Genomic DNA, 19975 nt, shown 5'->3' with positions numbered 1-19975 from the left:
ACAATTTACGGCGCTGGGCGGCTTTCAGAGAGAGAAGTGAAAAAGCTTACGGCACCTGGGATTCCCAGGCGGTCTTCCATCCAGGTACTAACCAGGCCCTGCTCTGCTTAGCTTCCGAGAACAGACGAGATCGGGCGGAACCAGAGAGGTATGGACGTAAGCTGCTTTTCATCTTTTTCCTAATCCTTTAAAACGTGTCAAAGATAATCAGAAGTTTCTTTTTCTAAAATTGAAGCAGTTCTTAGCATTGGCAAGAGAGGTTCCTAAAGCCTGAAGGTAACTTTACTTTTCTTCACTGACAATTCTAACATGTTGGGTTAGCACCTGTATTTCAACGGCTAAATTACAAACAACAGTATGCCAATCGTAAATGTTGACCAACACTAATTTAGCAATCATGAAACGGAATCATTTTGGATAATATTGTCTAATTTCCTTTCATATCCAACGTTAAAACAGGTGTACAATCTGCGGCGCTCGGCGGCTTTCGGAGAGAGAAGTGAAAAAGCTTACGGCACCTGGGATTCCCAGGCGGTCTTCCATCCAGGTACTAACCAGGCCCTGCTCTGCTTAGCTTCCGAGATCAGACGAGATCGGGCGGAACCAGAGAGGTATGGCCGTAAGCTGCTTTTTATCTTTTTCCTAATCCTTTATAATGCGTCAATGAATTATGACACGCCTGCCGTTGGCATCTTTGTGTGGGTTAAATAAGGGTATGCAAAGAAGGCTGTGACATCCCATGCCGAAAATTGGATGGACTAGAGAAGACCCGCCCAGGAGTCCCAGCCAATCGGTGAATGGCCATTGCAGTCCCCGCCACCTCAAATGGCCTGACGATGGTATGGACGTAAGCCACCTTTCATCTTCTTCCTATTGCATCTCTTCTACAATGTGAATTTTTTTTTACAATTGTGTAGGTGTACAATCTACGGCGCTGGGCGGCTTTCAGAGAGAGAAGTTAAAAAGCTTACGGCACCTGGGATTCCCAGGCGGTCTTCCATCCAGGTACTAACCAGGCCCTGCTCTGCTTAGCTTCCGAGATCAGACGAGATCGGGCGGAACCAGAGATGTATGGCCGTAAGCTGCTTTTCATCTTTTTCCTAATCCTTTAAAACGTGTCAAAGATAATCAGAAGTTTCTTTTTCTAAAATTGAAGCCGTTCTTAGCATTGGCAAGAGAGGTTCCTAAAGCCTGAAGGTAACTTTACTTTTCTTCACTGGCAATTCTAACATGTTGGGTTAGCACCTGTATTTCAACGGCTAAATTACAAACAACAGTATGCCAATCGTAAATGTTGACCAACACTAATTTAGCAATCATGAAACGGAATCATTTTGGATAATATTGTCTAATTTCCTTTCATATCCAACGTTAAAACAGGTGTACAATCTGCGGCGCTCGGCGGCTTTCGGAGAGAGAAGTGAAAAAGCTTACGGCACCTGGGATTCCCAGGCGGTCTTCCATCCAGGTACTAACCAGGCCCTGCTCTGCTTAGCTTCCGAGATCAGACGAGATCGGGCGGAACCAGAGAGGTATGGCCGTAAGCTGCTTTTTATCTTTTTCCTAATCCTTTATAATGCGTCAATGAATTATGACACGCCTGCCGTTGGCATCTTTGTGTGGGTTAAATAAGGGTATGCAAAGAAGGCTGTGACATCCCATGCCGAAAATTGGATGGACTAGAGAAGACCCGCCCAGGAGTCCCAGCCAATCGGTGAATGGCCATTGCAGTCCCCGCCACCTCAAATGGCCTGACGATGGTATGGACGTAAGCCACCTTTCATCTTCTTCCTATTGCATCTCTTCTACAATGTGAATTTTTTTTTACAATTGTGTAGGTGTACAATCTACGGCGCTGGGCGGCTTTCAGAGAGAGAAGTTAAAAAGCTTACGGCACCTGGGATTCCCAGGCGGTCTTCCATCCAGGTACTAACCAGGCCCTGCTCTGCTTAGCTTCCGAGATCAGACGAGATCGGGCGGAACCAGAGAGGTATGGCCGTAAGCTGCTTTTCATCTTTTTCCTAATCCTTTAAAACGTGTCAAAGATAATCAGAAGTTTCTTTTTCTAAAATTGAAGCAGTTCTTAGCATTGGCAAGAGAGGTTCCTAAAGCCTGAAGGTAACTTTACTTTTCTTCACTGGCAATTCTAACATGTTGGGTTAGCACCTGTATTTCAACGGCTAAATTACAAACAACAGTATGCCAATCGTAAATGTTGACCAACACTAATTTAGCAATCATGAAACGGAATCATTTTGGATAATATTGTCTAATTTCCTTTCATATCCAACGTTAAAACAGGTGTACAATCTGCGGCGCTCGGCGGCTTTCGGAGAGAGAAGTGAAAAAGCTTACGGCACCTGGGATTCCCAGGCGGTCTTCCATCCAGGTACTAACCAGGCCCTGCTCTGCTTAGCTTCCGAGATCAGACGAGATCGGGCGGAACCAGAGAGGTATGGACGTAAGCTGCTTTTCATCTTTTTCCTAATCCTTTAAAACGTGTCAAAGATAATCAGAAGTTTCTTTTTCTAAAATTGAAGCAGTTCTTAGCATTGGCAAGAGAGGTTCCTAAAGCCTGAAGGTAACTTTACTTTTCTTCACTGGCAATTCTAACATGTTGGGTTAGCACCTGTATTTCAACGGCTAAATTACAAACAACAGTATGCCAATCGTAAATGTTGACCAACACTAATTTAGCAATCATGAAACGGAATCATTTTGGATAATATTGTCTAATTTCCTTTCATATCCAACGTTAAAACAGGTGTACAATCTGCGGCGCTCGGCGGCTTTCGGAGAGAGAAGTGAAAAAGCTTACGGCACCTGGGATTCCCAGGCGGTCTTCCATCCAGGTACTAACCAGGCCCTGCTCTGCTTAGCTTCCGAGATCAGACGAGATCGGGCGGAACCAGAGAGGTATGGCCGTAAGCTGCTTTTTATCTTTTTCCTAATCCTTTATAATGCGTCAATGAATTATGACACGCCTGCCGTTGGCATCTTTGTGTGGGTTAAATAAGGGTATGCAAAGAAGGCTGTGACATCCCATGCCGGAAATTGGATGGACTAGAGAAGACCCGCCCAGGAGTCCCAGCCAATCGGTGAATGGCCATTGCAGTCCCCGCCACCTCAAATGGCCTGACGATGGTACGGACGTAAGCCACCTTTCATCTTCTTCCTATTGCATCTCTTCTACAATGTGAATTTTTTTTTACAATTGTGTAGGTGTACAATCTACGGCGCTGGGCGGCTTTCAGAGAGAGAAGTTAAAAAGCTTACGGCACCTGGGATTCCCAGGCGGTCTTCCATCCAGGTACTAACCAGGCCCTGCTCTGCTTAGCTTCCGAGATCAGACGAGATCGGGCGGAACCAGAGAGGTATGGCCGTAAGCTGCTTTTTATCTTTTTCCTAATCCTTTATAATGCGTCAAAAAATTATGTCACGCCTGCCGTTGGCATCTTTGTGTGGGTTAAATAAGGGTATGCAAAGAAGGCTGTGACATCCTATGGCGAAAATTGGATGGACTAGAGAAGACCCGCCCAGGAGTCCCAGCCAATCGGTGGATGGCCATTGCAGTCCCCGCCACCTCAAATGGCCTGATGATGGTATGGACGTAAGCCACCTTTCATCTTCTTCCTATTGCATCTCTTCTACAATGTGATAAACTTTTTACAATTGTGTAGGTGTACAAGCTACGGCGCTGGGCGGCTTTCAGAGAGAGAAGTGAAAAAGCTTACGGCACCTGGGATTCCCAGGCGGTCTTCCATCCAGGTACTAACCAGGCCCTGCTCTGCTTAGCTTCCGAGATCAGACGAGATCGGGCGGAACCAGAGAGGTATGGCCGTAAGCTGCTTTTCATCTTTTTCCTAATCCTTTAAAACGTGTCAAAGATAATCAGAAGTTTCTTTTTCTAAAATTGAAGCAGTTCTTAGCATTGGCAAGAGAGGTTCCTTAAGCCTGAAGGTAACTTTACTTTTCTTCACTGGCAATTCTAACATGTTGGGTTAGCACCTGTATTTCAACGGCTAAATTACAAACAACAGTATGCCAATGGTAAATGTTGACCAACACTAATTTAGCAATCATGAAACGGAATCATTTTGGATAATATTGTCTAATTTCCTTTCATATCCAACGTTAAAACAGGTGTACAATCTGCGGCGCTCGGCGGCTTTCGGAGAGAGAAGTGAAAAAGCTTACGGCACCTGGGATTCCCAGGCGGTCTTCCATCCAGGTACTAACCAGGCCCTGCTCTGCTTAGCTTCCGAGATCAGACGAGATCGGGCGGAACCAGAGAGGTATGGCCGTAAGCTGCTTTTTATCTTTTTCCTAATCCTTTATAATGCGTCAATGAATTATGACACGCCTGCCGTTGGCATCTTTGTGTGGGTTAAATAAGGGTATGCAAAGAAGGCTGTGACATCCCATGCCGAAAATTGGATGGACTAGAGAAGACCCGCCCAGGAGTCCCAGCCAATCGGTGAATGGCCATTGCAGTCCCCGCGACCTCAAATGGCCTGACGATGGTATGGACGTAAGCCACCTTTCATCTTCTTCCTATTGCATCTCTTCTACAATGTGAATTTTTTTTTACAATTGTGTAGGTGTACAATCTACGGCGCTGGGCGGCTTTCAGAGAGAGAAGTTAAAAAGCTTACGGCACCTGGGATTCCCAGGCGGTCTTCCATCCAGGTACTAACCAGGCCCTGCTCTGCTTAGCTTCCGAGATCAGACGAGATCGGGCGGAACCAGAGAGGTATGGCCGTAAGCTGCTTTTCATCTTTTTCCTAATCCTTTAAAACGTGTCAAAGATAATCAGAAGTTTCTTTTTCTAAAATTGAAGCAGTTCTTAGCATTGGCAAGAGAGGTTCCTAAAGCCTGAAGGTAACTTTACTTTTCTTCACTGGCAATTCTAACATGTTGGGTTAGCACCTGTATTTCAACGGCTAAATTACAAACAACAGTATGCCAATGGTAAATGTTGACCAACACTAATTTAGCAATCATGAAACGGAATCATTTTGGATAATATTGTCTAATTTCCTTTCATATCCAACGTTAAAACAGGTGTACAATCTGCGGCGCTCGGCGGCTTTCGGAGAGAGAAGTGAAAAAGCTTACGGCACCTGGGATTCCCAGGCGGTCTTCCATCCAGGTACTAACCAGGCCCTGCTCTGCTTAGCTTCCGAGATCAGACGAGATCGGGCGGAACCAGAGAGGTATGGCCGTAAGCTGCTTTTTATCTTTTTCCTAATCCTTTATAATGCGTCAATGAATTATGACACGCCTGCCGTTGGCATCTTTGTGTGGGTTAAATAAGGGTATGCAAAGAAGGCTGTGACATCCCATGCCGAAAATTGGATGGACTAGAGAAGACCCGCCCAGGAGTCCCAGCCAATCGGTGAATGGCCATTGCAGTCCCCGCCACCTCAAATGGCCTGACGATGGTATGGACGTAAGCCACCTTTCATCTTCTTCCTATTGCATCTCTTCTACAATGTGAATTTTTTTTTACAATTGTGTAGGTGTACAATCTACGGCGCTGGGCGGCTTTCAGAGAGAGAAGTTAAAAAGCTTACGGCACCTGGGATTCCCAGGCGGTCTTCCATCCAGGTACTAACCAGGCCCTGCTCTGCTTAGCTTCCGAGATCAGACGAGATCGGGCGGAACCAGAGAGGTATGGCCGTAAGCTGCTTTTCATCTTTTTCCTAATCCTTTAAAACGTGTCAAAGATAATCAGAAGTTTCTTTTTCTAAAATTGAAGCAGTTCTTAGCATTGGCAAGAGAGGTTCCTAAAGCCTGAAGGTAACTTTACTTTTCTTCACTGGCAATTCTAACATGTTGGGTTAGCACCTGTATTTCAACGGCTAAATTACAAACAAAAGTATGCCAATTGTTAAATGTTGACCAACACTAATTTAGCAATCATGAAACGGAATCATTTTGGATAATATTGTCTAATTTCCTTTCATATCCAACGTTAAAACAGGTGTACAATCTGCGGCGCTCGGCGGCTTTCGGAGAGAGAAGTGAAAAAGCTTACGGCACCTGAGATTCCCAGGCGGTCTTCCATCCAGGTACTAACCAGGCCCTGCTCTGCTTAGCTTCCGAGATCAGACGAGATCGGGCGGAACCAGAGAGGTATGGTCGTAAGCTGCTTTTTATCTTTTTCCTAATCCTTTATAATGCGTCAATGAATTATGACACGCCTGCCGTTGGCATCTTTGTGTGGGTTAAATAAGGGTATGCAAAGAAGGCTGTGACATCCCATGCCGAAAATTGGATGGACTAGAGAAGACCCGCCCAGGGGTCCCAGCCAATCGGTGAATGGCCATTGCAGTCCCCGCCACCTCAAATGGCCTGACGATGGTACGGACGTAAGCCACCTTTCATCTTCTTCCTATTGCATCTCTTCTACAATGTGAATTTTTTTTTACAATTGTGTAGGTGTACAATCTACGGCGCTGGGCGGCTTTCAGAGAGAGAAGTTAAAAAGCTTACGGCACCTGGGATTCCCAGGCGGTCTTCCATCCAGGTACTAACCAGGCCCTGCTCTGCTTAGCTTCCGAGATCAGACGAGATCGGGCGGAACCAGAGAGGTATGGCCGTAAGCTGCTTTTCATCTTTTTCCTAATCCTTTAAAACGTGTCAAAGATAATCAGAAGTTTCTTTTTCTAAAATTGAAGCAGTTCTTAGCATTGGCAAGAGAGGTTCCTAAAGCCTGAAGGTAACTTTACTTTTCTTCACTGGCAATTCTAACATGTTGGGTTAGCACCTGTATTTCAACGGCTAAATTACAAACAACAGTATGCCAATCGTAAATGTTGACCAACACTAATTTAGCAATCATGAAACGGAATCATTTTGGATAATATTGTCTAATTTCCTTTCATATCCAACGTTAAAACAGGTGTACAATCTGCGGCGCTCGGCGGCTTTCGGAGAGAGAAGTGAAAAAGCTTACGGCACCTGAGATTCCCAGGCGGTCTTCCATCCAGGTACTAACCAGGCCCTGCTCTGCTTAGCTTCCGAGATCAGACGAGATCGGGCGGAACCAGAGAGGTATGGCCGTAAGCTGCTTTTTATCTTTTTCCTAATCCTTTATAATGCGTCAATGAATTATGACACGCCTGCCGTTGGCATCTTTGTGTGGGTTAAATAAGGGTATGCAAAGAAGGCTGTGACATCCCATGCCGAAAATTGGATGGACTAGAGAAGACCCGCCCAGGGGTCCCAGCCAATCGGTGAATGGCCATTGCAGTCCCCGCCACCTCAAATGGCCTGACGATGGTACGGACGTAAGCCACCTTTCATCTTCTTCCTATTGCATCTCTTCTACAATGTGAATTTTTTTTTACAATTGTGTAGGTGTACAATTTACGGCGCTGGGCGGCTTTCAGAGAGAGAAGTGAAAAAGCTTACGGCACCTGGGATTCCCAGGCGGTCTTCCATCCAGGTACTAACCAGGCCCTGCTCTGCTTAGCTTCCGAGAACAGACGAGATCGGGCGGAACCAGAGAGGTATGGACGTAAGCTGCTTTTCATCTTTTTCCTAATCCTTTAAAACGTGTCAAAGATAATCAGAAGTTTCTTTTTCTAAAATTGAAGCAGTTCTTAGCATTGGCAAGAGAGGTTCCTAAAGCCTGAAGGTAACTTTACTTTTCTTCACTGGCAATTCTAACATGTTGGGTTAGCACCTGTATTTCAACGGCTAAATTACAAACAACAGTATGCCAATCGTAAATGTTGACCAACACTAATTTAGCAATCATGAAACGGAATCATTTTGGATAATATTGTCTAATTTCCTTTCATATCCAACGTTAAAACAGGTGTACAATCTGCGGCGCTCGGCGGCTTTCGGAGAGAGAAGTGAAAAAGCTTACGGCACCTGGGATTCCCAGGCGGTCTTCCATCCAGGTACTAACCAGGCCCTGCTCTGCTTAGCTTCCGAGATCAGACGAGATCGGGCGGAACCAGAGAGGTATGGCCGTAAGCTGCTTTTTATCTTTTTCCTAATCCTTTATAATGCGTCAATGAATTATGACACGCCTGCCGTTGGCATCTTTGTGTGGGTTAAATAAGGGTATGCAAAGAAGGCTGTGACATCCCATGCCGAAAATTGGATGGACTAGAGAAGACCCGCCCAGGAGTCCCAGCCAATCGGTGAATGGCCATTGCAGTCCCCGCCACCTCAAATGGCCTGACGATGGTATGGACGTAAGCCACCTTTCATCTTCTTCCTATTGCATCTCTTCTACAATGTGAATTTTTTTTTACAATTGTGTAGGTGTACAATCTACGGCGCTGGGCGGCTTTCAGAGAGAGAAGTTAAAAAGCTTACGGCACCTGGGATTCCCAGGCGGTCTTCCATCCAGGTACTAACCAGGCCCTGCTCTGCTTAGCTTCCGAGATCAGACGAGATCGGGCGGAACCAGAGAGGTATGGCCGTAAGCTGCTTTTCATCTTTTTCCTAATCCTTTAAAACGTGTCAAAGATAATCAGAAGTTTCTTTTTCTAAAATTGAAGCAGTTCTTAGCATTGGCAAGAGAGGTTCCTAAAGCCTGAAGGTAACTTTACTTTTCTTCACTGGCAATTCTAACATGTTGGGTTAGCACCTGTATTTCAACGGCTAAATTACAAACAACAGTATGCCAATCGTAAATGTTGACCAACACTAATTTAGCAATCATGAAACGGAATCATTTTGGATAATATTGTCTAATTTCCTTTCATATCCAACGTTAAAACAGGTGTACAATCTGCGGCGCTCGGCGGCTTTCGGAGAGAGAAGTGAAAAAGCTTACGGCACCTGGGATTCCCAGGCGGTCTTCCATCCAGGTACTAACCAGGCCCTGCTCTGCTTAGCTTCCGAGATCAGACGAGATCGGGCGGAACCAGAGAGGTATGGCCGTAAGCTGCTTTTTATCTTTTTCCTAATCCTTTATAATGCGTCAATGAATTATGACACGCCTGCCGTTGGCATCTTTGTGTGGGTTAAATAAGGGTATGCAAAGAAGGCTGTGACATCCCATGCCGAAAATTGGATGGACTAGAGAAGACCCGCCCAGGAGTCCCAGCCAATCGGTGAATGGCCATTGCAGTCCCCGCGACCTCAAATGGCCTGACGATGGTATGGACGTAAGCCACCTTTCATCTTCTTCCTATTGCATCTCTTCTACAATGTGAATTTTTTTTTACAATTGTGTAGGTGTACAATCTACGGCGCTGGGCGGCTTTCAGAGAGAGAAGTTAAAAAGCTTACGGCACCTGGGATTCCCAGGCGGTCTTCCATCCAGGTACTAACCAGGCCCTGCTCTGCTTAGCTTCCGAGATCAGACGAGATCGGGCGGAACCAGAGAGGTATGGCCGTAAGCTGCTTTTCATCTTTTTCCTAATCCTTTAAAACGTGTCAAAGATAATCAGAAGTTTCTTTTTCTAAAATTGAAGCAGTTCTTAGCATTGGCAAGAGAGGTTCCTAAAGCCTGAAGGTAACTTTACTTTTCTTCACTGGCAATTCTAACATGTTGGGTTAGCACCTGTATTTCAACGGCTAAATTACAAACAACAGTATGCCAATGGTAAATGTTGACCAACACTAATTTAGCAATCATGAAACGGAATCATTTTGGATAATATTGTCTAATTTCCTTTCATATCCAACGTTAAAACAGGTGTACAATCTGCGGCGCTCGGCGGCTTTCGGAGAGAGAAGTGAAAAAGCTTACGGCACCTGGGATTCCCAGGCGGTCTTCCATCCAGGTACTAACCAGGCCCTGCTCTGCTTAGCTTCCGAGATCAGACGAGATCGGGCGGAACCAGAGAGGTATGGCCGTAAGCTGCTTTTTATCTTTTTCCTAATCCTTTATAATGCGTCAATGAATTATGACACGCCTGCCGTTGGCATCTTTGTGTGGGTTAAATAAGGGTATGCAAAGAAGGCTGTGACATCCCATGCCGAAAATTGGATGGACTAGAGAAGACCCGCCCAGGAGTCCCAGCCAATCGGTGAATGGCCATTGCAGTCCCCGCCACCTCAAATGGCCTGACGATGGTATGGACGTAAGCCACCTTTCATCTTCTTCCTATTGCATCTCTTCTACAATGTGAATTTTTTTTTACAATTGTGTAGGTGTACAATCTACGGCGCTGGGCGGCTTTCAGAGAGAGAAGTTAAAAAGCTTACGGCACCTGGGATTCCCAGGCGGTCTTCCATCCAGGTACTAACCAGGCCCTGCTCTGCTTAGCTTCCGAGATCAGACGAGATCGGGCGGAACCAGAGAGGTATGGCCGTAAGCTGCTTTTCATCTTTTTCCTAATCCTTTAAAACGTGTCAAAGATAATCAGAAGTTTCTTTTTCTAAAATTGAAGCAGTTCTTAGCATTGGCAAGAGAGGTTCCTAAAGCCTGAAGGTAACTTTACTTTTCTTCACTGGCAATTCTAACATGTTGGGTTAGCACCTGTATTTCAACGGCTAAATTACAAACAAAAGTATGCCAATTGTTAAATGTTGACCAACACTAATTTAGCAATCATGAAACGGAATCATTTTGGATAATATTGTCTAATTTCCTTTCATATCCAACGTTAAAACAGGTGTACAATCTGCGGCGCTCGGCGGCTTTCGGAGAGAGAAGTGAAAAAGCTTACGGCACCTGAGATTCCCAGGCGGTCTTCCATCCAGGTACTAACCAGGCCCTGCTCTGCTTAGCTTCCGAGATCAGACGAGATCGGGCGGAACCAGAGAGGTATGGTCGTAAGCTGCTTTTTATCTTTTTCCTAATCCTTTATAATGCGTCAAAAAATTATGTCACGCCTGCCGTTGGCATCTTTGTGTGGGTTAAATAAGGGTATGCAAAGAAGGCTGTGACATCCTATGGCGAAAATTGGATGGACTAGAGAAGACCCGCCCAGGAGTCCCAGCCAATCGGTGGATGGCCATTGCAGTCCCCGCCACCTCAAATGGCCTGATGATGGTATGGACGTAAGCCACCTTTCATCTTCTTCCTATTGCATCTCTTCTACAATGTGATAAACTTTTTACAATTGTGTAGGTGTACAAGCTACGGCGCTGGGCGGCTTTCAGAGAGAGAAGTGAAAAAGCTTACGGCACCTGGGATTCCCAGGCGGTCTTCCATCCAGGTACTAACCAGGCCCTGCTCTGCTTAGCTTCCGAGATCAGACGAGATCGGGCGGAACCAGAGAGGTATGGCCGTAAGCTGCTTTTCATCTTTTTCCTAATCCTTTAAAACGTGTCAAAGATAATCAGAAGTTTCTTTTTCTAAAATTGAAGCAGTTCTTAGCATTGGCAAGAGAGGTTCCTTAAGCCTGAAGGTAACTTTACTTTTCTTCACTGGCAATTCTAACATGTTGGGTTAGCACCTGTATTTCAACGGCTAAATTACAAACAACAGTATGCCAATGGTAAATGTTGACCAACACTAATTTAGCAATCATGAAACGGAATCATTTTGGATAATATTGTCTAATTTCCTTTCATATCCAACGTTAAAACAGGTGTACAATCTGCGGCGCTCGGCGGCTTTCGGAGAGAGAAGTGAAAAAGCTTACGGCACCTGGGATTCCCAGGCGGTCTTCCATCCAGGTACTAACCAGGCCCTGCTCTGCTTAGCTTCCGAGATCAGACGAGATCGGGCGGAACCAGAGAGGTATGGCCGTAAGCTGCTTTTTATCTTTTTCCTAATCCTTTATAATGCGTCAATGAATTATGACACGCCTGCCGTTGGCATCTTTGTGTGGGTTAAATAAGGGTATGCAAAGAAGGCTGTGACATCCCATGCCGAAAATTGGATGGACTAGAGAAGACCCGCCCAGGAGTCCCAGCCAATCGGTGAATGGCCATTGCAGTCCCCGCGACCTCAAATGGCCTGACGATGGTATGGACGTAAGCCACCTTTCATCTTCTTCCTATTGCATCTCTTCTACAATGTGAATTTTTTTTTACAATTGTGTAGGTGTACAATCTACGGCGCTGGGCGGCTTTCAGAGAGAGAAGTTAAAAAGCTTACGGCACCTGGGATTCCCAGGCGGTCTTCCATCCAGGTACTAACCAGGCCCTGCTCTGCTTAGCTTCCGAGATCAGACGAGATCGGGCGGAACCAGAGAGGTATGGCCGTAAGCTGCTTTTCATCTTTTTCCTAATCCTTTAAAACGTGTCAAAGATAATCAGAAGTTTCTTTTTCTAAAATTGAAGCAGTTCTTAGCATTGGCAAGAGAGGTTCCTAAAGCCTGAAGGTAACTTTACTTTTCTTCACTGGCAATTCTAACATGTTGGGTTAGCACCTGTATTTCAACGGCTAAATTACAAACAACAGTATGCCAATGGTAAATGTTGACCAACACTAATTTAGCAATCATGAAACGGAATCATTTTGGATAATATTGTCTAATTTCCTTTCATATCCAACGTTAAAACAGGTGTACAATCTGCGGCGCTCGGCGGCTTTCGGAGAGAGAAGTGAAAAAGCTTACGGCACCTGGGATTCCCAGGCGGTCTTCCATCCAGGTACTAACCAGGCCCTGCTCTGCTTAGCTTCCGAGATCAGACGAGATCGGGCGGAACCAGAGAGGTATGGCCGTAAGCTGCTTTTTATCTTTTTCCTAATCCTTTATAATGCGTCAATGAATTATGACACGCCTGCCGTTGGCATCTTTGTGTGGGTTAAATAAGGGTATGCAAAGAAGGCTGTGACATCCCATGCCGAAAATTGGATGGACTAGAGAAGACCCGCCCAGGAGTCCCAGCCAATCGGTGAATGGCCATTGCAGTCCCCGCCACCTCAAATGGCCTGACGATGGTATGGACGTAAGCCACCTTTCATCTTCTTCCTATTGCATCTCTTCTACAATGTGAATTTTTTTTTACAATTGTGTAGGTGTACAATCTACGGCGCTGGGCGGCTTTCAGAGAGAGAAGTTAAAAAGCTTACGGCACCTGGGATTCCCAGGCGGTCTTCCATCCAGGTACTAACCAGGCCCTGCTCTGCTTAGCTTCCGAGATCAGACGAGATCGGGCGGAACCAGAGAGGTATGGCCGTAAGCTGCTTTTCATCTTTTTCCTAATCCTTTAAAACGTGTCAAAGATAATCAGAAGTTTCTTTTTCTAAAATTGAAGCAGTTCTTAGCATTGGCAAGAGAGGTTCCTAAAGCCTGAAGGTAACTTTACTTTTCTTCACTGGCAATTCTAACATGTTGGGTTAGCACCTGTATTTCAACGGCTAAATTACAAACAAAAGTATGCCAATTGTTAAATGTTGACCAACACTAATTTAGCAATCATGAAACGGAATCATTTTGGATAATATTGTCTAATTTCCTTTCATATCCAACGTTAAAACAGGTGTACAATCTGCGGCGCTCGGCGGCTTTCGGAGAGAGAAGTGAAAAAGCTTACGGCACCTGAGATTCCCAGGCGGTCTTCCATCCAGGTACTAACCAGGCCCTGCTCTGCTTAGCTTCCGAGATCAGACGAGATCGGGCGGAACCAGAGAGGTATGGTCGTAAGCTGCTTTTTATCTTTTTCCTAATCCTTTATAATGCGTCAATGAATTATGACACGCCTGCCGTTGGCATCTTTGTGTGGGTTAAATAAGGGTATGCAAAGAAGGCTGTGACATCCCATGCCGAAAATTGGATGGACTAGAGAAGACCCGCCCAGGGGTCCCAGCCAATCGGTGAATGGCCATTGCAGTCCCCGCCACCTCAAATGGCCTGACGATGGTACGGACGTAAGCCACCTTTCATCTTCTTCCTATTGCATCTCTTCTACAATGTGAATTTTTTTTTACAATTGTGTAGGTGTACAATCTACGGCGCTGGGCGGCTTTCAGAGAGAGAAGTTAAAAAGCTTACGGCACCTGGGATTCCCAGGCGGTCTTCCATCCAGGTACTAACCAGGCCCTGCTCTGCTTAGCTTCCGAGATCAGACGAGATCGGGCGGAACCAGAGAGGTATGGCCGTAAGCTGCTTTTCATCTTTTTCCTAATCCTTTAAAACGTGTCAAAGATAATCAGAAGTTTCTTTTTCTAAAATTGAAGCAGTTCTTAGCATTGGCAAGAGAGGTTCCTAAAGCCTGAAGGTAACTTTACTTTTCTTCACTGGCAATTCTAACATGTTGGGTTAGCACCTGTATTTCAACGGCTAAATTACAAACAACAGTATGCCAATCGTAAATGTTGACCAACACTAATTTAGCAATCATGAAACGGAATCATTTTGGATAATATTGTCTAATTTCCTTTCATATCCAACGTTAAAACAGGTGTACAATCTGCGGCGCTCGGCGGCTTTCGGAGAGAGAAGTGAAAAAGCTTACGGCACCTGAGATTCCCAGGCGGTCTTCCATCCAGGTACTAACCAGGCCCTGCTCTGCTTAGCTTCCGAGATCAGACGAGATCGGGCGGAACCAGAGAGGTATGGCCGTAAGCTGCTTTTTATCTTTTTCCTAATCCTTTATAATGCGTCAATGAATTATGACACGCCTGCCGTTGGCATCTTTGTGTGGGTTAAATAAGGGTATGCAAAGAAGGCTGTGACATCCCATGCCGAAAATTGGATGGACTAGAGAAGACCCGCCCAGGGGTCCCAGCCAATCGGTGAATGGCCATTGCAGTCCCCGCCACCTCAAATGGCCTGACGATGGTACGGACGTAAGCCACCTTTCATCTTCTTCCTATTGCATCTCTTCTACAATGTGAATTTTTTTTTACAATTGTGTAGGTGTACAATTTACGGCGCTGGGCGGCTTTCAGAGAGAGAAGTGAAAAAGCTTACGGCACCTGGGATTCCCAGGCGGTCTTCCATCCAGGTACTAACCAGGCCCTGCTCTGCTTAGCTTCCGAGAACAGACGAGATCGGGCGGAACCAGAGAGGTATGGACGTAAGCTGCTTTTCATCTTTTTCCTAATCCTTTAAAACGTGTCAAAGATAATCAGAAGTTTCTTTTTCTAAAATTGAAGCAGTTCTTAGCATTGGCAAGAGAGGTTCCTAAAGCCTGAAGGTAACTTTACTTTTCTTCACTGGCAATTCTAACATGTTGGGTTAGCACCTGTATTTCAACGGCTAAATTACAAACAACAGTATGCCAATCGTAAATGTTGACCAACACTAATTTAGCAATCATGAAACGGAATCATTTTGGATAATATTGTCTAATTTCCTTTCATATCCAACGTTAAAACAGGTGTACAATCTGCGGCGCTCGGCGGCTTTCGGAGAGAGAAGTGAAAAAGCTTACGGCACCTGGGATTCCCAGGCGGTCTTCCATCCAGGTACTAACCAGGCCCTGCTCTGCTTAGCTTCCGAGATCAGACGAGATCGGGCGGAACCAGAGAGGTATGGCCGTAAGCTGCTTTTTATCTTTTTCCTAATCCTTTATAATGCGTCAATGAATTATGACACGCCTGCCGTTGGCATCTTTGTGTGGGTTAAATAAGGGTATGCAAAGAAGGCTGTGACATCCCATGCCGAAAATTGGATGGACTAGAGAAGACCCGCCCAGGAGTCCCAGCCAATCGGTGAATGGCCATTGCAGTCCCCGCCACCTCAAATGGCCTGACGATGGTATGGACGTAAGCCACCTTTCATCTTCTTCCTATTGCATCTCTTCTACAATGTGAATTTTTTTTTACAATTGTGTAGGTGTACAATCTACGGCGCTGGGCGGCTTTCAGAGAGAGAAGTTAAAAAGCTTACGGCACCTGGGATTCCCAGGCGGTCTTCCATCCAGGTACTAACCAGGCCCTGCTCTGCTTAGCTTCCGAGATCAGACGAGATCGGGCGGAACCAGAGAGGTATGGCCGTAAGCTGCTTTTCATCTTTTTCCTAATCCTTTAAAACGTGTCAAAGATAATCAGAAGTTTCTTTTTCTAAAATTGAAGCAGTTCTTAGCATTGGCAAGAGAGGTTCCTAAAGCCTGAAGGTAACTTTACTTTTCTTCACTGGCAATTCTAACATGTTGGGTTAGCACCTGTATTTCAACGGCTAAATTACAAACAACAGTATGCCAATCGTAAATGTTGACCAACACTAATTTAGCAATCATGAAACGGAATCATTTTGGATAATATTGTCTAATTTCCTTTCATATCCAACGTTAAAACAGGTGTACAATCTGCGGCGCTCGGCGGCTTTCGGAGAGAGAAGTGAAAAAGCTTACGGCACCTGGGATTCCCAGGCGGTCTTCCATCCAGGTACTAACCAGGCCCTGCTCTGCTTAGCTTCCGAGATCAGACGAGATCGGGCGGAACCAGAGAGGTATGGCCGTAAGCTGCTTTTTATCTTTTTCCTAATCCTTTATAATGCGTCAATGAATTATGACACGCCTGCCGTTGGCATCTTTGTGTGGGTTAAATAAGGGTATGCAAAGAAGGCTGTGACATCCCATGCCGAAAATTGGATGGACTAGAGAAGACCCGCCCAGGAGTCCCAGCCAATCGGTGAATGGCCATTGCAGTCCCCGCGACCTCAAATGGCCTGACGATGGTATGGACGTAAGCCACCTTTCATCTTCTTCCTATTGCATCTCTTCTACAATGTGAATTTTTTTTTACAATTGTGTAGGTGTACAATCTACGGCGCTGGGCGGCTTTCAGAGAGAGAAGTTAAAAAGCTTACGGCACCTGGGATTCCCAGGCGGTCTTCCATCCAGGTACTAACCAGGCCCTGCTCTGCTTAGCTTCCGAGATCAGACGAGATCGGGCGGAACCAGAGAGGTATGGCCGTAAGCTGCTTTTCATCTTTTTCCTAATCCTTTAAAACGTGTCAAAGATAATCAGAAGTTTCTTTTTCTAAAATTGAAGCAGTTCTTAGCATTGGCAAGAGAGGTTCCTAAAGCCTGAAGGTAACTTTACTTTTCTTCACTGGCAATTCTAACATGTTGGGTTAGCACCTGTATTTCAACGGCTAAATTACAAACAACAGTATGCCAATGGTAAATGTTGACCAACACTAATTTAGCAATCATGAAACGGAATCATTTTGGATAATATTGTCTAATTTCCTTTCATATCCAACGTTAAAACAGGTGTACAATCTGCGGCGCTCGGCGGCTTTCGGAGAGAGAAGTGAAAAAGCTTACGGCACCTGGGATTCCCAGGCGGTCTTCCATCCAGGTACTAACCAGGCCCTGCTCTGCTTAGCTTCCGAGATCAGACGAGATCGGGCGGAACCAGAGAGGTATGGCCGTAAGCTGCTTTTTATCTTTTTCCTAATCCTTTATAATGCGTCAATGAATTATGACACGCCTGCCGTTGGCATCTTTGTGTGGGTTAAATAAGGGTATGCAAAGAAGGCTGTGACATCCCATGCCGAAAATTGGATGGACTAGAGAAGACCCGCCCAGGAGTCCCAGCCAATCGGTGAATGGCCATTGCAGTCCCCGCCACCTCAAATGGCCTGACGATGGTATGGACGTAAGCCACCTTTCATCTTCTTCCTATTGCATCTCTTCTACAATGTGAATTTTTTTTTACAATTGTGTAGGTGTACAATCTACGGCGCTGGGCGGCTTTCAGAGAGAGAAGTTAAAAAGCTTACGGCACCTGGGATTCCCAGGCGGTCTTCCATCCAGGTACTAACCAGGCCCTGCTCTGCTTAGCTTCCGAGATCAGACGAGATCGGGCGGAACCAGAGAGGTATGGCCGTAAGCTGCTTTTCATCTTTTTCCTAATCCTTTAAAACGTGTCAAAGATAATCAGAAGTTTCTTTTTCTAAAATTGAAGCAGTTCTTAGCATTGGCAAGAGAGGTTCCTAAAGCCTGAAGGTAACTTTACTTTTCTTCACTGGCAATTCTAACATGTTGGGTTAGCACCTGTATTTCAACGGCTAAATTACAAACAAAAGTATGCCAATTGTTAAATGTTGACCAACACTAATTTAGCAATCATGAAACGGAATCATTTTGGATAATATTGTCTAATTTCCTTTCATATCCAACGTTAAAACAGGTGTACAATCTGCGGCGCTCGGCGGCTTTCGGAGAGAGAAGTGAAAAAGCTTACGGCACCTGAGATTCCCAGGCGGTCTTCCATCCAGGTACTAACCAGGCCCTGCTCTGCTTAGCTTCCGAGATCAGACGAGATCGGGCGGAACCAGAGAGGTATGGTCGTAAGCTGCTTTTTATCTTTTTCCTAATCCTTTATAATGCGTCAATGAATTATGACACGCCTGCCGTTGGCATCTTTGTGTGGGTTAAATAAGGGTATGCAAAGAAGGCTGTGACATCCCATGCCGAAAATTGGATGGACTAGAGAAGACCCGCCCAGGGGTCCCAGCCAATCGGTGAATGGCCATTGCAGTCCCCGCCACCTCAAATGGCCTGACGATGGTACGGACGTAAGCCACCTTTCATCTTCTTCCTATTGCATCTCTTCTACAATGTGAATTTTTTTTTACAATTGTGTAGGTGTACAATCTACGGCGCTGGGCGGCTTTCGGTGAGAGAAGTGAAAAAGCTTACGGCACCTGGGATTCCCAGGCGGTCTTCCATCCAGGTACTAACCAGGCCCTGCTCTGCTTAGCTTCCGAGATCAGACGAGATCGGGCGGAACCAGAGAGGTATGGCCGTAAGCTGCTTTTTATCTTTTTCCTAATCCTTTATAATGCGTCAATGAATTATGACACGCCTGCCGTTGGCATCTTTGTGTGGGTTAAATAAGGGTATGCAAAGAAGGCTGTGACATCCCATGCCGAAAATTGGATGGACTAGAGAAGACCCGCCCAGGAGTCCCAGCCAATCGGTGAATGGCCATTGCAGTCCCCGCGACCTCAAATGGCCTGACGATGGTATGGACGTAAGCCACCTTTCATCTTCTTCCTATTGCATCTCTTCTACAATGTGAATTTTTTTTTACAATTGTGTAGGTGTACAATCTACGGCGCTGGGCGGCTTTCAGAGAGAGAAGTTAAAAAGCTTACGGCACCTGGGATTCCCAGGCGGTCTTCCATCCAGGTACTAACCAGGCCCTGCTCTGCTTAGCTTCCGAGATCAGACGAGATCGGGCGGAACCAGAGAGGTATGGCCGTAAGCTGCTTTTCATCTTTTTCCTAATCCTTTAAAACGTGTCAAAGATAATCAGAAGTTTCTTTTTCTAAAATTGAAGCAGTTCTTAGCATTGGCAAGAGAGGTTCCTAAAGCCTGAAGGTAACTTTACTTTTCTTCACTGGCAATTCTAACATGTTGGGTTAGCACCTGTATTTCAACGGCTAAATTACAAACAACAGTATGCCAATGGTAAATGTTGACCAACACTAATTTAGCAATCATGAAACGGAATCATTTTGGATAATATTGTCTAATTTCCTTTCATATCCAACGTTAAAACAGGTGTACAATCTGCGGCGCTCGGCGGCTTTCGGAGAGAGAAGTGAAAAAGCTTACGGCACCTGGGATTCCCAGGCGGTCTTCCATCCAGGTACTAACCAGGCCCTGCTCTGCTTAGCTTCCGAGATCAGACGAGATCGGGCGGAACCAGAGAGGTATGGCCGTAAGCTGCTTTTTATCTTTTTCCTAATCCTTTATAATGCGTCAATGAATTATGACACGCCTGCCGTTGGCATCTTTGTGTGGGTTAAATAAGGGTATGCAAAGAAGGCTGTGACATCCCATGCCGGAAATTGGATGGACTAGAGAAGACCCGCCCAGGAGTCCCAGCCAATCGGTGAATGGCCATTGCAGTCCCCGCCACCTCAAATGGCCTGACGATGGTACGGACGTAAGCCACCTTTCATCTTCTTCCTATTGCATCTCTTCTACAATGTGAATTTTTTTTTACAATTGTGTAGGTGTACAATTTACGGCGCTGGGCGGCTTTCAGAGAGAGAAGTGAAAAAGCTTACGGCACCTGGGATTCCCAGGCGGTCTTCCATCCAGGTACTAACCAGGCCCTGCTCTGCTTAGCTTCCGAGAACAGACGAGATCGGGCGGAACCAGAGAGGTATGGACGTAAGCTGCTTTTCAT

At 45.6% G+C, this 19975-nt stretch overlaps 44 non-coding genes across 44 annotated transcripts; all 44 read right to left on the bottom strand.

Annotated features, from left to right (window-relative positions):
- Positions 1–43: 43 nt before the first annotated feature.
- LOC134110185 (5S ribosomal RNA) lies at positions 44–162 on the bottom strand. The gene has a single exon (XR_009943579.1). It is a non-coding gene; the product is annotated as a 5S ribosomal RNA (ribosomal RNA).
- Positions 163–506: 344 nt separating this feature from the next.
- Positions 507–625, bottom strand: LOC134110430 (5S ribosomal RNA). Its single transcript, XR_009943815.1, has one exon. It is a non-coding gene; the product is annotated as a 5S ribosomal RNA (ribosomal RNA).
- A 339-nt stretch (positions 626–964) lies between these two features.
- On the bottom strand, positions 965–1083 carry LOC134110071 (5S ribosomal RNA). The gene has a single exon (XR_009943465.1). It is a non-coding gene; the product is annotated as a 5S ribosomal RNA (ribosomal RNA).
- A 344-nt stretch (positions 1084–1427) lies between these two features.
- Positions 1428–1546, bottom strand: LOC134110429 (5S ribosomal RNA). Its single transcript, XR_009943814.1, has one exon. It is a non-coding gene; the product is annotated as a 5S ribosomal RNA (ribosomal RNA).
- A 339-nt stretch (positions 1547–1885) lies between these two features.
- On the bottom strand, positions 1886–2004 carry LOC134110428 (5S ribosomal RNA). The gene has a single exon (XR_009943813.1). It is a non-coding gene; the product is annotated as a 5S ribosomal RNA (ribosomal RNA).
- A 344-nt stretch (positions 2005–2348) lies between these two features.
- On the bottom strand, positions 2349–2467 carry LOC134109955 (5S ribosomal RNA). Its single transcript, XR_009943350.1, has one exon. It is a non-coding gene; the product is annotated as a 5S ribosomal RNA (ribosomal RNA).
- A 344-nt stretch (positions 2468–2811) lies between these two features.
- LOC134110427 (5S ribosomal RNA) lies at positions 2812–2930 on the bottom strand. The gene has a single exon (XR_009943812.1). It is a non-coding gene; the product is annotated as a 5S ribosomal RNA (ribosomal RNA).
- Positions 2931–3269: 339 nt separating this feature from the next.
- On the bottom strand, positions 3270–3388 carry LOC134110425 (5S ribosomal RNA). The gene has a single exon (XR_009943810.1). It is a non-coding gene; the product is annotated as a 5S ribosomal RNA (ribosomal RNA).
- A 339-nt stretch (positions 3389–3727) lies between these two features.
- Positions 3728–3846, bottom strand: LOC134110424 (5S ribosomal RNA). Its single transcript, XR_009943809.1, has one exon. It is a non-coding gene; the product is annotated as a 5S ribosomal RNA (ribosomal RNA).
- A 344-nt stretch (positions 3847–4190) lies between these two features.
- LOC134110423 (5S ribosomal RNA) lies at positions 4191–4309 on the bottom strand. The gene has a single exon (XR_009943808.1). It is a non-coding gene; the product is annotated as a 5S ribosomal RNA (ribosomal RNA).
- A 339-nt stretch (positions 4310–4648) lies between these two features.
- LOC134110422 (5S ribosomal RNA) lies at positions 4649–4767 on the bottom strand. The gene has a single exon (XR_009943807.1). It is a non-coding gene; the product is annotated as a 5S ribosomal RNA (ribosomal RNA).
- A 344-nt stretch (positions 4768–5111) lies between these two features.
- LOC134110421 (5S ribosomal RNA) lies at positions 5112–5230 on the bottom strand. The gene has a single exon (XR_009943806.1). It is a non-coding gene; the product is annotated as a 5S ribosomal RNA (ribosomal RNA).
- Positions 5231–5569: 339 nt separating this feature from the next.
- Positions 5570–5688, bottom strand: LOC134110420 (5S ribosomal RNA). Its single transcript, XR_009943805.1, has one exon. It is a non-coding gene; the product is annotated as a 5S ribosomal RNA (ribosomal RNA).
- Positions 5689–6033: 345 nt separating this feature from the next.
- LOC134110044 (5S ribosomal RNA) lies at positions 6034–6152 on the bottom strand. Its single transcript, XR_009943437.1, has one exon. It is a non-coding gene; the product is annotated as a 5S ribosomal RNA (ribosomal RNA).
- Positions 6153–6491: 339 nt separating this feature from the next.
- On the bottom strand, positions 6492–6610 carry LOC134110419 (5S ribosomal RNA). The gene has a single exon (XR_009943804.1). It is a non-coding gene; the product is annotated as a 5S ribosomal RNA (ribosomal RNA).
- A 344-nt stretch (positions 6611–6954) lies between these two features.
- On the bottom strand, positions 6955–7073 carry LOC134109818 (5S ribosomal RNA). The gene has a single exon (XR_009943213.1). It is a non-coding gene; the product is annotated as a 5S ribosomal RNA (ribosomal RNA).
- Positions 7074–7412: 339 nt separating this feature from the next.
- On the bottom strand, positions 7413–7531 carry LOC134110184 (5S ribosomal RNA). The gene has a single exon (XR_009943578.1). It is a non-coding gene; the product is annotated as a 5S ribosomal RNA (ribosomal RNA).
- Positions 7532–7875: 344 nt separating this feature from the next.
- On the bottom strand, positions 7876–7994 carry LOC134110418 (5S ribosomal RNA). The gene has a single exon (XR_009943803.1). It is a non-coding gene; the product is annotated as a 5S ribosomal RNA (ribosomal RNA).
- A 339-nt stretch (positions 7995–8333) lies between these two features.
- Positions 8334–8452, bottom strand: LOC134110417 (5S ribosomal RNA). The gene has a single exon (XR_009943802.1). It is a non-coding gene; the product is annotated as a 5S ribosomal RNA (ribosomal RNA).
- Positions 8453–8796: 344 nt separating this feature from the next.
- On the bottom strand, positions 8797–8915 carry LOC134110416 (5S ribosomal RNA). Its single transcript, XR_009943801.1, has one exon. It is a non-coding gene; the product is annotated as a 5S ribosomal RNA (ribosomal RNA).
- Positions 8916–9254: 339 nt separating this feature from the next.
- On the bottom strand, positions 9255–9373 carry LOC134110414 (5S ribosomal RNA). The gene has a single exon (XR_009943799.1). It is a non-coding gene; the product is annotated as a 5S ribosomal RNA (ribosomal RNA).
- Positions 9374–9717: 344 nt separating this feature from the next.
- Positions 9718–9836, bottom strand: LOC134110413 (5S ribosomal RNA). Its single transcript, XR_009943798.1, has one exon. It is a non-coding gene; the product is annotated as a 5S ribosomal RNA (ribosomal RNA).
- Positions 9837–10175: 339 nt separating this feature from the next.
- LOC134110412 (5S ribosomal RNA) lies at positions 10176–10294 on the bottom strand. The gene has a single exon (XR_009943797.1). It is a non-coding gene; the product is annotated as a 5S ribosomal RNA (ribosomal RNA).
- Positions 10295–10639: 345 nt separating this feature from the next.
- On the bottom strand, positions 10640–10758 carry LOC134110043 (5S ribosomal RNA). Its single transcript, XR_009943436.1, has one exon. It is a non-coding gene; the product is annotated as a 5S ribosomal RNA (ribosomal RNA).
- A 339-nt stretch (positions 10759–11097) lies between these two features.
- Positions 11098–11216, bottom strand: LOC134110411 (5S ribosomal RNA). The gene has a single exon (XR_009943796.1). It is a non-coding gene; the product is annotated as a 5S ribosomal RNA (ribosomal RNA).
- A 344-nt stretch (positions 11217–11560) lies between these two features.
- LOC134110410 (5S ribosomal RNA) lies at positions 11561–11679 on the bottom strand. Its single transcript, XR_009943795.1, has one exon. It is a non-coding gene; the product is annotated as a 5S ribosomal RNA (ribosomal RNA).
- A 339-nt stretch (positions 11680–12018) lies between these two features.
- LOC134110409 (5S ribosomal RNA) lies at positions 12019–12137 on the bottom strand. The gene has a single exon (XR_009943794.1). It is a non-coding gene; the product is annotated as a 5S ribosomal RNA (ribosomal RNA).
- Positions 12138–12481: 344 nt separating this feature from the next.
- LOC134110408 (5S ribosomal RNA) lies at positions 12482–12600 on the bottom strand. Its single transcript, XR_009943793.1, has one exon. It is a non-coding gene; the product is annotated as a 5S ribosomal RNA (ribosomal RNA).
- A 339-nt stretch (positions 12601–12939) lies between these two features.
- LOC134110407 (5S ribosomal RNA) lies at positions 12940–13058 on the bottom strand. The gene has a single exon (XR_009943792.1). It is a non-coding gene; the product is annotated as a 5S ribosomal RNA (ribosomal RNA).
- A 345-nt stretch (positions 13059–13403) lies between these two features.
- Positions 13404–13522, bottom strand: LOC134110042 (5S ribosomal RNA). Its single transcript, XR_009943435.1, has one exon. It is a non-coding gene; the product is annotated as a 5S ribosomal RNA (ribosomal RNA).
- A 339-nt stretch (positions 13523–13861) lies between these two features.
- Positions 13862–13980, bottom strand: LOC134110406 (5S ribosomal RNA). The gene has a single exon (XR_009943791.1). It is a non-coding gene; the product is annotated as a 5S ribosomal RNA (ribosomal RNA).
- Positions 13981–14324: 344 nt separating this feature from the next.
- Positions 14325–14443, bottom strand: LOC134109817 (5S ribosomal RNA). The gene has a single exon (XR_009943212.1). It is a non-coding gene; the product is annotated as a 5S ribosomal RNA (ribosomal RNA).
- Positions 14444–14782: 339 nt separating this feature from the next.
- Positions 14783–14901, bottom strand: LOC134110183 (5S ribosomal RNA). Its single transcript, XR_009943577.1, has one exon. It is a non-coding gene; the product is annotated as a 5S ribosomal RNA (ribosomal RNA).
- A 344-nt stretch (positions 14902–15245) lies between these two features.
- On the bottom strand, positions 15246–15364 carry LOC134110405 (5S ribosomal RNA). Its single transcript, XR_009943790.1, has one exon. It is a non-coding gene; the product is annotated as a 5S ribosomal RNA (ribosomal RNA).
- Positions 15365–15703: 339 nt separating this feature from the next.
- On the bottom strand, positions 15704–15822 carry LOC134110403 (5S ribosomal RNA). The gene has a single exon (XR_009943788.1). It is a non-coding gene; the product is annotated as a 5S ribosomal RNA (ribosomal RNA).
- A 344-nt stretch (positions 15823–16166) lies between these two features.
- LOC134110402 (5S ribosomal RNA) lies at positions 16167–16285 on the bottom strand. The gene has a single exon (XR_009943787.1). It is a non-coding gene; the product is annotated as a 5S ribosomal RNA (ribosomal RNA).
- A 339-nt stretch (positions 16286–16624) lies between these two features.
- Positions 16625–16743, bottom strand: LOC134110401 (5S ribosomal RNA). Its single transcript, XR_009943786.1, has one exon. It is a non-coding gene; the product is annotated as a 5S ribosomal RNA (ribosomal RNA).
- A 344-nt stretch (positions 16744–17087) lies between these two features.
- On the bottom strand, positions 17088–17206 carry LOC134110400 (5S ribosomal RNA). The gene has a single exon (XR_009943785.1). It is a non-coding gene; the product is annotated as a 5S ribosomal RNA (ribosomal RNA).
- A 339-nt stretch (positions 17207–17545) lies between these two features.
- Positions 17546–17664, bottom strand: LOC134110399 (5S ribosomal RNA). Its single transcript, XR_009943784.1, has one exon. It is a non-coding gene; the product is annotated as a 5S ribosomal RNA (ribosomal RNA).
- Positions 17665–18009: 345 nt separating this feature from the next.
- Positions 18010–18128, bottom strand: LOC134110041 (5S ribosomal RNA). The gene has a single exon (XR_009943434.1). It is a non-coding gene; the product is annotated as a 5S ribosomal RNA (ribosomal RNA).
- A 339-nt stretch (positions 18129–18467) lies between these two features.
- LOC134110398 (5S ribosomal RNA) lies at positions 18468–18586 on the bottom strand. Its single transcript, XR_009943783.1, has one exon. It is a non-coding gene; the product is annotated as a 5S ribosomal RNA (ribosomal RNA).
- A 339-nt stretch (positions 18587–18925) lies between these two features.
- On the bottom strand, positions 18926–19044 carry LOC134110397 (5S ribosomal RNA). The gene has a single exon (XR_009943782.1). It is a non-coding gene; the product is annotated as a 5S ribosomal RNA (ribosomal RNA).
- Positions 19045–19388: 344 nt separating this feature from the next.
- LOC134110396 (5S ribosomal RNA) lies at positions 19389–19507 on the bottom strand. The gene has a single exon (XR_009943781.1). It is a non-coding gene; the product is annotated as a 5S ribosomal RNA (ribosomal RNA).
- Positions 19508–19846: 339 nt separating this feature from the next.
- On the bottom strand, positions 19847–19965 carry LOC134110182 (5S ribosomal RNA). The gene has a single exon (XR_009943576.1). It is a non-coding gene; the product is annotated as a 5S ribosomal RNA (ribosomal RNA).
- Positions 19966–19975: the final 10 nt, after the last annotated feature.

Source organism: Pungitius pungitius, unplaced genomic scaffold, assembly GCF_949316345.1.
Source record: "Pungitius pungitius unplaced genomic scaffold, fPunPun2.1 scaffold_37, whole genome shotgun sequence".
Lineage (NCBI taxonomy): Eukaryota > Metazoa > Chordata > Actinopteri > Perciformes > Gasterosteidae > Pungitius > Pungitius pungitius.
This window is presented reverse-complemented; position numbering and strand designations above follow the sequence as displayed.